We start from the raw sequence: 12,385 nt of genomic DNA, 5'->3' as shown, positions 1-12,385 counted from the left end.
CACAATTTTTCTTCTGCTCAGTTAAATCCTCAGTTTGTACTTCAATACTAGTGTTGTGTTGAAATACAGTTTTCACTGAATAAAAAACAGTGCTGCCATTTAGCTACTGATGGGAAAATACAGAGCTGGACATTTGACTGTGATTATCTGATGGGTTTAAATATTAACATCACATTTTCTCTTTTTCTTTTAACATGCTAATTTAATAATTGGTTAATTATAGCAGTTACTGTGGACCTCCTTCAGCAAATCCCGATTCCCATGCTAACACCATCAGCAAGACTGTTTTCATGTATTTCAATTAAACTCCAGTTGGAGGATGCTGTCTCATGGGAGTTTCTGGAGTTCCTGCACTGCAGGTATTTACCTGGCAGAGGCCGGCAGTTCGCAGTGCACAGGTGCATCTCGCTGGGCACAACAAGGCACTTGTTCAATGTGGCTCAGCTGCTGTCTCTGCAGCTCACGTGCAGCTGCCCGAAAAGCAGTCCTGAAGGCAGACCGGTGCTACAGAACAGGCAAGCTCTCAGAATTCATGCAACATCTGTCGTGTCCTCTGTCAAACCCCAAACACTCCTGTTCCTTTTGGTTAGATATATCCCTTAGATATAGCAGTAAGGAAGCAGCGTAACAGCCTGTTCATAAGTATATGGAATGATTCTTATCCCTTAAGTCTGTAATAACAATGAGAAATGCACACTGACTTCAACCGTGAGAACTGTTCCTCTCCTCTCAACCTGTTCCTCCCTCCCAAATACATATATATATACATACACATATACATATACGTCACGGGGGTGTCGGAGGAGCAGTGGTGTCTGTACACACAAGTGTAAGCACAGGTTTTACCTGAAGCTATGTTACAGAATGAAAGTACCAGTCTGATATAACTTACCTGCCTCCATGAGGGTGTCATTCCATAGCCCTAATACGTAACTACTTCATACAAAAAGGGATTATAATTAGCAGACGTCTATAGAAGATCATACACATTATATATTCTTGGCCAGCTTGATATACATGTTCACAGGCTTCACTGGATTGGAACACAGAATGCCAATACCTACATAATCTAATGTGAAAGAAAAAGGTATTGTAATTTACTTATAGCAACATGTCAAACTAAACAAGTTCTACTCATATCAATGCCAAAGACCCTTGAAAACTCACTTGAAATCTACGCATGGTATCAAAGGCTATTGAGCCCAAAAGCTTGTACGCTTTTGACAGTTTTATTAGCTCATCTAATAAAATGTAGTATCGCTTCCTAGAAAACCCATCTGGTTTCTACTGTTAAACTATCTTGACTCATATATTTCTACTGTTACTCGCTTAGCTAAACTATTCTAGCTCAATTGACTTCAAACATATTCTAACATGTTTAAAATAAACACTTTAAATAAACACTGGCCTTCCTGGGACTCCAGACATTTTCAAGTATCAGATTATGCAATTGCTTTCCCATTCACCTTCTATCCAGAAGCTTCAGTCTCTCTGCATGCAGCTCTTAATTATACCAGTCTCTGGATTTATTGATCAAAAAAATGTGAAGAAATGACATCACCTGTCTCCACAGAGCAGCAACAGGATCCACTTCCTGAAACAACATGTGGGACAAGCCCTTGTACATTGAACGTTAACAAAGTTAATTTGTAACCAAGATCTTGCTGAAATCAAGAGTTATTGCTCACCTTTAGCTTTAATCCTGGTAGGCGTATTTATAGAAGTTCTTGTTTGTAGGCTCCATGGGAGGATAATGTCTCGTAAACGTAACTGGGTGGAGAATAAAGGTTTTAAGATGGACATTCATTGTTATGCAAGTCCAGTATTGTGATATTTTTTTAACCAAACAAGCTGGAAAATAGAATGCTTTTACAGTTAGATCGCATGAGAACGCTGAAGAAGCTCATTAAATGCAGTGACAATTTCATTCTTGCTATTCACACTATCCAGTTTCATGAATCAAGACAAAGAAAGACAAAAACTGTAGAAAAGGAAACACCACCTCCCCCTTTTACCTTTACCACGTTATTATCAAACCCCCTGTGGACTGGATGTCCTAATCACTGAAGTTCTCTTATAGCCTTCTTAATAAAAAAGGAGTATGAAACTCGGAGGCATGAGACCTGGAGTAATAACATCTTGGCCACATTCAGATCCACAGCAATACTTCAGTTACCTTTCGGGGAAGCTAAAAATCAATCTGCTGTTCCAAACCTGTATGATATTGAAAAGTTATTTGTCTTCCTTACAAATCCTTTACTCATCAGTTAAAAGGAAGACAATGATGATGATTAACCTTGTAAAACTGTTTGAAATGCCCTGAGAAACGTTAACTAACTTCCAGGTGCGGTCTGACTCAAACTGGGGCATGCTGGTGGGGCAGGGATGCCGGACCACGCGACCTCCAGAGGTCTCTTCTAGACAAAATCATTTTGTGGCTCTGAGGAGCAGAGACGCCAAATTAAATACGTATGGAGCCTTGGTGTTTAACTGGACAGCATGGGTAGTGGTAAATCCTCTGTGTGCACCAGCATCTCCAGACTGAACTGGCACAGCAAGTAAAAGATCTGTGAGTGATCTATAAGCACACGGGAAAAGACATTTAGATTGCAGACCCATTCAGTGCTTGGCTCCTGGATGGGATTATAAGCATCCGCAGTAATATTTTCTGAAGGAGGAGCTTACTGTAACTCCTGAAACATAAACTGATATGTAAGGAATTTTCTGGCATCCTGTCTTTAAGAGCAAATGAGTGGGAAAGGGCATGGGAACAACTGCTCAACAGTGTTCTTTGATTGCTGTCCAGACGTTAGGAGAGATCTGACGTTTTGTCTGCCAGGTAGGTCTGTCATGGTTACCGTGCAGGCAGAACCTCGAAATAATTTCCATCGGGATATGCACAAAAGCTGGGCAATGTGCAAAAATGTTTCAGAAAGGTGGATTCCAGCGAGTCCTTACCCGCAGATACCAGCCCCACCAAGCCATGCTGAAAGCATTCATTTCGAATCCTGCGTCAGTCGGAATGTAATCTCCATTGACTCACAGGTAAATTAAAACATAAAACTGGTGACTGAGCTAGATAAATAAAAACGAAAATACTTTCCCTGCTATTTTACGTAGCTCCTCTCCTTTATGGGCTGACTATCGATCCAGCGTCTCAGCTCTACTAAGGTTTGATACAGGCTCGGCTCCCACTGCAGGACAGGTACATGCTGTTTAGCCACATTTTCCAGATTACAGGTATCAGGCTTTTGAAGATCTAAGCATTTACTTTTCAGTCTAATTGATGGACAGGTCAAACATGCATGCATAGTAGTGTCTTTGATTAATATTATACATTTACATTTAAGCGAAGAGTTTGCAACAAATACAGAGTGAATTTTGATTTTTCTCTCATTGGAAATAACGCTTTCCTTCCAATAATTTACCAGGGCTTTCTGGAATGAATCACTGAAAGGTGATGTGGTGGGGACCTCTGGAGTCCTCGCGTCCCCGCCGGCGCCTCGTCTGGCTGTGCGCTGCAGCGCTCCCCAGCCCCGGCTGACCCGACCCAAGCCGCACTCTGCTGCTCAGGAGAAACCTTTTCCTAGTGGCCAATCTGATCTCACTGCTGAATTTTCAAACCATTCACTGCAACCAGTTGAGGCAGGATCTGTAAGCTGCAGTAAGTTAGACGTGCCGTGTTACCTAATGAGATGAATATGCAAGTGCTTCCTGCACCTTTTAATCTACCTTACCTGGGACTGAAATTCACTTTGTGTGAAGCTTTATAGCCCCTGGAATCTGCCTACATATATTTCCATTGCGATTGGTCACTTTTTTTACTAGTCTCAGGTATCATATGAAAATGGAAATCCAACGGAAAATATTATTTCTGTGGCAGGTTTTTAAGCAAATTGATGTTCAGCCTTAGATGACTCCAATTACCAACCCACTCCCTCTGTCCATTAAAAGGATACAACAGTTTGTAAGTCTGTCGGTGTGACTGCATATCCAACAGCAAAAATTTGTTGCTTAATGATGAGGTTTAGTATAATGAGTGGTTTGTTATATCAGCTATAAAGGAAAAAAGACCCCTACCACCATCCTTACCACCACACTTCAGCAAAGAATACATACATAAATCGATAACAAAATTAACCGCAATAGTGAAAAGCCAAAATGCTGGCTTTCATTCACTACTATTTAAATGCAATTAAATAGACTAATCTTATTAATTTACAAACAATACAATTTAAAATTACTTTGCATGTTTAAAGTTCAACAGGATAAACTTTATATCCTCTTGTGAAAAGAACAAGTGGTTCACTCCTCATAACAGAAAATGAGAATGATGTGATGCCTACATTAAACCTTTAGTTTGGGCCATTTTACACTTTATATTTAACAGATCAACTCAGAGGCTTCCAAACATAGGAACAGCAAGACAGGAAATCCAGTCATCCCTTAACTTCTTACAGAAGAATTTCTGTATTCACTCCTTTAATGAATTAATTATATTCAGCCCACCATATTCCCACACATTAATGCATTCAGAGAAAGTTCTCAGAAGTTCATTGGCATTCGGAATCACTGATGTTCTGAGTGAGACAGCCAAAGCCATCTGGAACTTGAGATATCCAACTCCAGTCACCTTGCGTGCAAACATCAAAACAGCTGGGCAACGTAAGCTGTGTAAATGCCACTATCTACATCAAAAGACTCTCACGTTATACACTGCTCTCAGTTACTGAGAGCTGATCATCGATTCTGCAATACAGCAGTGAAAGAAAGAACTGATCATCAAGTGAATGCCCAAGATCGTACACTGGAAGTCCAAACTGCTCAGTGACAAACAACTGCACAATGACACAGTCAATGACGAATCTATGCAAGTTCCATTTTCTCAGGCTTTACTGGCAACGGGCTGACACTGGCCCCATGGGAGCACCTTGGCACACCTTACAAAGCTCTGGCTTTTTATTCAGATTGTATCACAGGCGCTCAGCTGACTTGAAAACCCTGATAAAAAAGAGGGTGTGTTCCTGTAATATCTCATTCCCATTTGATTTAGCTGCTCTGATATTTAACCTGTATCTTCATTATAAGTTAATTAAACTTATTCCACATACAGACATGCTAATACACGTCTTTTTCTCACCACAGTATAAATAGAAGTAAAATATAAATGCAAAACTTAAGCAAAACTTAATCACCTGTTGAAGCACTTAGGCTTTTAAAAACATTTCATCAAAGTATTTTGTATAATAAACTGATGAATGCAACTATGTGCATCCAAAATAGACATCATGGGAGACCTATCTTTCACCTTGATTGTGTTTATTTTGCTCCACTTCTACCACCAATGATTGGAACCTGTCAGGGGTACTTCAAATGTGCTCTGTGTCCTATTCTACCCAATTACAGGGATGGAACAACTTCCCCAAAGAATCAGGCCTCTGGTACAACGTTTATTGTCTTTGTCTTGGAAGCACATGGTCTTGTCTGACTCTCCAGTATCAGAATCTAGGACTCATCTGCCAGTTGCTAGGAAGATTAGATGAGTTTATTTTCTCCCATTTGTAACTTGATAAGACAACTACAGTTTTTGCAAAGGTATCTCATTTTTTCTCCAGCACCTCCAGATGCAATTGCTTGCATCAAGACTCTAGTTCACCCTGAACTGTATTATATAGTTAGTTCTGTTAGTAATCTGACTCTCATTCAAATAATTTTCCGTGTATCTATTCAACAAATCCCCTCTTCATTTTAACCTCTGAGCATAATTCAACAAATACACTTCTTCCTTTGGCCCGAGGATGGATTCTATATGCTGTGGAGTCTACAGTGGAAGGAAGGTAGAGTAGTGTCCTTACTGATACATCTGATACTAGAGAGTGATATGAATTCCTGAAAATGAACGTTCTTTCAGAAACATACTGCACGGAGGTGAAATGTATTCAAGTAACAAAAAAAGCAGGGGGGTGGGGGGGAAGACAGCTCTGCTTAGATTCTTCCATTTGGCATACTGCATACATTTTGAATTTAATATGCCATATGATGCAATTCAGTGCATTTTATCACTTAATAGCCACAGAATTGCTTCATAAACACAGATAATAACTAGGCACACGGCGAGCGGGTGCAATGAGTTCTGCCCCTTCGCTTCCCAATAAGCTGGAGCTGTGATAATGTACCATGACAGAGCTGTTTTATAAGTGCCAGTACTACCACACCTGCCCTCCACAATGCTCTGCTAATGTGGCACACCCTTGTTTGACAGGAAATGTCACCTCGTCATTCCTTGGTTTTCTCAACTATTTATTTCAATCATACAGTTAACATACATGAAGATTTTGCCCTTTCTACACCAAAATATATGGTGGTGAGGAAAAGAGCCCTGGGGCGTGCACATGAGAAAGTTGCCTGGCACGCTCTGGGAGAGGCTACAGTGACTAGAGCTCATGTACTGACACTGCTCTGGGTGACTTCGATGGCTAGGGCATAACTTTAACTCTCAACCATTCCTTGACGCTCTCTGGTGCTTTGCTTTGTGTGAGCAGGGAGCCAGAGGAGGCCAACCTACTCCTTCATTATTTTTCAGATAGATTAAATCCTAGTATGCGCTATAAGCAAACATACTCCCACTGATGAAATGAGCGTAGTTAGGAGTTGTTTGGCCTGCCACATATGACAAGCTGTGCACTTAAATTGTAGTTTTCCTAATAAAATATGTTTGACATCAATACAAATTTCAGGCATACCTCGTTCATCCAGCCCCAGCCACTCATCCTTAGCCCGCTCTTGGCTCACTGTCCCCTCTGATTCCTCAGCACTACTACTTGTGGGGCTACGCTGTGGATCAGCTTTGAAATATTGATCCAGTTTCAGAAAGCTGGATCTGACTCAGCTCAAAGCAAATAGAACAGCACACCACCTCATTTTGGTAGAGTGTTCCTGAAGATGCAGCCATTCCCCCACTTGGTCCACAGGCTGGTCCCACAAACAGCTATCCGGGCAAAAACAGGACTCATGGGAACGGGAGGAGGGGTGCTGCTGCCCTACAGCATCACAAAGCCATGGCCTCAGGGCACATCAAGCTTTTCTACAGCCGATCACTACTGAACACTCGGCTGTCACTAGAGGCAGCCAGGCTGGCTATCACCGTCATAGATGAGTCACCTTGGGTAGCATTTTGCACCTACTTTGTATGGGTGGAAGCTGTAAGACTGCAGAACAGGTCTTGCCTCTTCAGATCTCTGGATTACTTTCTAGCTATGCAGGAATCCCTGTCTGAGGGTGTAACTACAGTAGGAAAAAAGGTGTGCTTTCACCGTGTAGATTCCTGGAGAAGGGAACACCGTCTATAAATGCAATTCTGCCTAGCCAGATGAAAGTATAAGCAATCTCCTTTGTCTTGTGTAAGAGTTGAACTTGTGCTGGTGAAGGACTGGTAGGAACACATAATCTCCCTTGAGGAAGACAAAGCAAAAGGACTCAATAACAAAGGGCGGAGATTCTTTTCAGTATTATGGGTTCTGCTCTGTACTTCCCAGTGTAAGATAAGCCATTCTGTACAGGGTAATGAGATTTTTAATAAACGATACCAGGCTTTTCCTTTTACTTAACATTATGTTTGTGATAAAATAACATGTAAATTTAATATCTTTTTCTCACAACACATCTTACAAAAATGACTACAAACATTCATTTGCATTGGTATTGAAAGCACAAGACTTAATCTACCCAACCCGTGTGAACCTGTTTGGTGTAGGGGAACAAGGTGGAGCCCACCACCTTCAATCAAAGATTAGCTGCTTTAATCAAAGAGATGTGAACAGCTTGCATTCTCAACTTTTGATTTCCACAAAGCCTGTTTGTTTTACTTAAGGCTAGTTTACTACGCCCCTGTTACCATGGAATTGCTAGGGAGCTAAGCCACACCTTTATGAACATACTTAGCGCTTCTTGCTCAGCAGAGCAGCCTCCTGTACTCCAGAGAGGTAACTGGAGGTAAAGAGGCACAAACAGCCAGATCAGAAGATCTTGGCTGGCTGGCAAAGCCAGTGCACGTCACCTGTCTTTGTGCTCCACTTAAATAGTTCACACAAGGTTTTGGGGAAGTGCTTACCATGAGATGTATTTTTCAAAAGTATCTGATGCTTAGCATACTGATCATATATCTCCTGCCCTTTCATCGGTTTGAATCCAGCTTTTGCATTGGTGGCTGCTCTGTGACCAGGAGAAAATGAATGGGTAGGTTCCTCTCAAATCCCCCGGGGCTGCTACAAACGCTGCATTAGAGCAATGACAGGCTGACAGGATCCAGCAGACAGGATAAGGGTTCGTTACATGTAAACAACGCTCAGTGCGCCGAGGCAGCATCATGGTATAATTGCCAGATCCCTTGCACCCTCCTTTTTCTGGTGTATCTGTAACTGAAATTATTATATGAAAATATCTGTCAGTCCTATCAGCACTCAGTATTTACAAGAATGTGTGGTGTTTTCTTTTTAACACCGTATATTTAAAGAAACAGTTTTCAAACACACATTCAGTACAATAAAAACAAACAAACAAAACCCAACAAAACGCGAAGCACAGAACTCTGCTGAAACTGAAGCTGTCTGCAAATGCCCAAAGCAAAACCCACAGCAAACCTCCTCGCTGATGAGTCATTCCCAGAGCTTCACAGGTTCCCTCCGATCCAGGATATAAACCCACCTTTTGTTTTATCACCACTGCACACTGAAAATGGGACTTCACGTTACCATTAAGTATTTCTTACAGTTTTTGTGGCATGTTACAAATTATAGCAGCTTTTAATGCTTCAGTGGATAGTAATGATGATGAATAAGACACAGTTAGTAGCGCAGCAGTAAGGTGGAGTCAGTGTGAGTAATTGTATTCTGTGGGAATTTCACTCAGAATCCTCCAGGATTTTGTAATCACAACAATTAAAAGAAAGGACAGAAAAAAAAATCAACATCATTTTAACGCAAGTTCACGTCAGGATTTCTTTAAAGAGGAAAATACTTACAGGTAGACAGCTAAAGAAAATTACAAACTTATTACTTTAACTTTTCTGAGGATGAAACCTGCAGCACACATCAGGATGATGCAGCCTCAAATGCAGCGGGAAGGGTTTTGTACTTTAAGAATTACAACTTGGTTGCACAGGCCTGAAAGCAGTAGAGAGACAGCCAGCCGTTCCTGGGTGCATCTTCACTGCTGCAAGGAACAGCGCCCCATGAGTCACAGTGCACCACGGGGGGCGGGGAGGAAGGAGGTGGTGTGCTTACATGTGACAAAGCAGAACTAGTAGGTGTGAAATGAAGGCCAGCTTCATTTATTTGCACAATTTATCTGTAGTAACAACCAGAGCCCCAGTACGCAAACAGCCTGGGCAACTGGGGGGGAGGAATGTGTTCCACAGCTCTGCAAAGATTCCATGTGAAACCACCCTTTTGCTGGGATTAGCTGCCTTTCTCAAGACTAGGCCCAAAGGGATTTACGAAACCACTACGTACAAACAACCATAGAGTCACTTCTTCATTGCCGTATGGAAGATATGCTGCATAAGACAGACTTTTATTTTCCTTTCATGTAGAAGACAAAAGAAGCCTTTCTTAGAGGAATCCTAAGTGACTGGTAATACACAGGTTAAACAGCAGGATTATACAGTCTCGGCTGAAAAAAAATGTCAAGTCTGTTTCAGGAAAGGGATAAATAAGCCAACAGTTGTGCAAGTCAGGCCAATAGTTTCTGGTTCGTGGGCAACAAATATTCATTGTCAAGTGCTGCTATTTAATACAAAATTTGCTCCTCAGTCTTCATTTGTCTTTCCACAATACAATCAAGGCTAGATGACAAGGAACATTTGTCACATTTCAACAGGGAACTTCACTTGGCATTGGGCATGATGGTTTGCACAATGGTTGCAAAGGACGTGTATTGGAATGCTCTCAAACTTATAAAGTCCCAGTTTCCACCTTCGTTTTTAAGATGAAACAAAAACTTCAGCATGTGTCAAGAACGATTAGTTTGGGGGTGAAACATCAAGGAGTTCATTTGATCCACTGTCCTTGAGTGAGCCAAAGCCCAGTAATTTGAAGAGCATTGTTTATACACAAAGGAAAATTAGAGCTGGGGATCTATTCGTTTCATTTATTCAGTCCTTTAGAGGATAAAGATGTATACACTAATCTACATACTGTTTGAACCACTTCAATGACTTCAACGTCAGATTTCAAAGAATCAAAACATAATAGTTCAGTTCCTAATCTATTTCCTAGATCAAAGTACATCTTATTTCAACCAAGGTAATGTTAGTGTTTGGATAGCAAGCTCACCAAATATGTGATCCCATATGTATGTATATCTACACGCACATATACATAGATCCTTTGCTGTATATTCATTTTCATTCCTCACCTTTGTATTCTCTCAGTGTTTTCAAGTTTGGACCAAAGGCAGACACTTGATCTCTTCCCTTTCAGCATCTCAAGCTTCCTACAATCTTCCTTTGGTTTATATTTTTCAATACTTTTGAGTATCTGAAAATGCAGAATATTGGCTGAGTACATAGCACCACAGAATGATCAAACATCTGTAGAAACCACAAGTTTCCCCCAATATTATCACAGGTATAACCTGAATATGTATTAACACATCACCCAGGACATACAGTTGTGGTTGTCTCCCTCTTCCCCCCAGTGAAAGGAAGTGACACTGCAAAAAAAAGCTGCCTTAACAAGGTAAAATTCACATCTACTAGAATGCCATTATACACTTCATATTTTTATTTTATTTGAAAATTATTCTCTCACTTTTCTACCACCATTACATAGGGCCCTTTTTTACAACGACTGCCTAGGAGAGACATGTTCCTGCCACATAAACGCTCCCTTATGATACCTTTCCTCCATCCCTCTCAGCAACGTCTTCATGTCTAAGCAGCTTTGCTCTGAAGTTGCCACACTTGCCTTCATTTTCTATTTGAAAACTCCAAAACTGTGTCCTTCGCCCGTGGCTAAAGGGTAGAATTATATTAATAGAATGTAACTGTCATTTAATCTCTGCAAGACCACACACTGGCTTAGGCATGCAGTGAAGCATGCTCTAAAAAGCCGAAATTAGTGTGGGAGGCCTTTAAGTAGACATAATATCATGATGCACTTCTGTTTGGCCATGAAACCACGAACCTCTTGTGAGAAACGCTCTGGAAGATGGCAATGGCACAGCAGCCCATACCAGTGCTCTGCAGCTACTGTCTCACCGTCAAGTCAAATGGGAAGTGCTATCAACTGAACCAACACCTCATTATGGATTTTCTCCTACAGACTCATTCAAATAATAATCCATACTAATTTGTATATGGTTCAGGAAATAATAGAAGGACATAACATTAAGCTGCACCTAGGCTACTTTTATGGTTGAACCACTGTGCTGATAAAACACTACTCGGATTTGCAAAGTCAGTTTTAAATTACTAACTTCACATAAAAAGATTCTTGGTTATGTTTTCCAAAGGCACTACAGAAGAAACCTCTGCTCCACATTTGTACATCATCTTTAGCCTTCTCTTTGCTTCCTTCAACTTAATTCTAATAATTCTCCTTAATGTCTTGGGAAGACGACCGTCAAATTCTACCCAGCGATTAGACTGCTCCCCCAGGTTTGGGTGTTCTCTGGACCAATTTGCATTTTTTACCCTGAAGAGTATAAAAACAAGTACATGTATCTAAAAAAAATATAGGAGGCATGTTCAAACAGTAATAAGTCTGACACTTCATATGCACTACAAAGAAAACCACAGGATAATAGACACATCCAATTTTAAATATAAATATGTATGTTTTTATATACAATAATGACATGTGGGAATCGGATACAAGACTTTCATAATACAGAGGTGATAGACAGAAGTTTTGAAGAGTCCATGGATATTCTTTCCCTTTCCCTTTTTAAACAGGTATTTTTCTTCACAGGCCACCCAGAATTCGGTCACCTTTGAAAATGCGAGTAGGCAGTACACGCAGGGCAAGAGGACAGGCACACTGCTGCTGCAGCTGTACAGTTGGTCTCAACGGGGCAGGATGACAAAAGGAGTTTTTCAACCTAGAAGGAGGAAATACTCTGAGTCTTTTGTCTTGAATCGTGGCTCTAAAAAACAACGAAATTTTACAGTCCACAGGAAAATTCAGCAGTAGCAGTGTTAATAGAAACACTACATCACATACGTTAAAAGGTAAATGTGCATGTATTTGCTCAGTTTAGCTTTCATAATTACTACACTAACCTTTAGAGCTGAACACCACGGCATCCTCTGCGCGAACATTTTCTACTATGAAGATGAGGGCAGTCACGCTATGATCCACAAGGCAAACACAATTCACAACTTAGT

General features: G+C 40.9%; 1 protein-coding gene across 29 annotated transcripts in view; it reads right to left on the bottom strand.

The window, feature by feature from the left end:
* The window catches only part of ESRP2 (epithelial splicing regulatory protein 2), a 97,574-nt gene that overhangs the window by 44,523 nt on the left and 40,666 nt on the right, over nucleotides 1–12,385 (bottom strand). For 22 of the 29 annotated variants that reach the window (XM_071814375.1, XM_071814369.1, XM_071814374.1 and 19 more), the window contains 6 exons: nucleotides 10,414–12,099; nucleotides 8,111–8,417; nucleotides 1,689–1,770; nucleotides 1,467–1,594; nucleotides 893–1,069; nucleotides 368–504 (listed from right to left, as the gene is read on the bottom strand). The gene's annotated coding sequence lies outside the window, so the exon portion shown is untranslated. Of the gene's footprint in view, nucleotides 1–367; nucleotides 505–892; nucleotides 1,070–1,466; nucleotides 1,595–1,688; nucleotides 1,771–8,110; nucleotides 8,418–10,413; nucleotides 12,100–12,280; nucleotides 12,349–12,385 lie in introns of those variants that run through there. The other 7 variants (XM_071814388.1, XM_071814389.1, XM_071814390.1 and 4 more) reach the window with 6 other exon arrangements.

This window comes from Patagioenas fasciata, chromosome 13 (genome assembly GCF_037038585.1).
Source record: "Patagioenas fasciata isolate bPatFas1 chromosome 13, bPatFas1.hap1, whole genome shotgun sequence".
Classification (NCBI taxonomy): Eukaryota; Metazoa; Chordata; class Aves; order Columbiformes; family Columbidae; genus Patagioenas; species Patagioenas fasciata.
The sequence above is the reverse complement of the archived record's forward strand: the minus strand, read 5'-3'. Positions and strand labels throughout refer to the sequence as shown.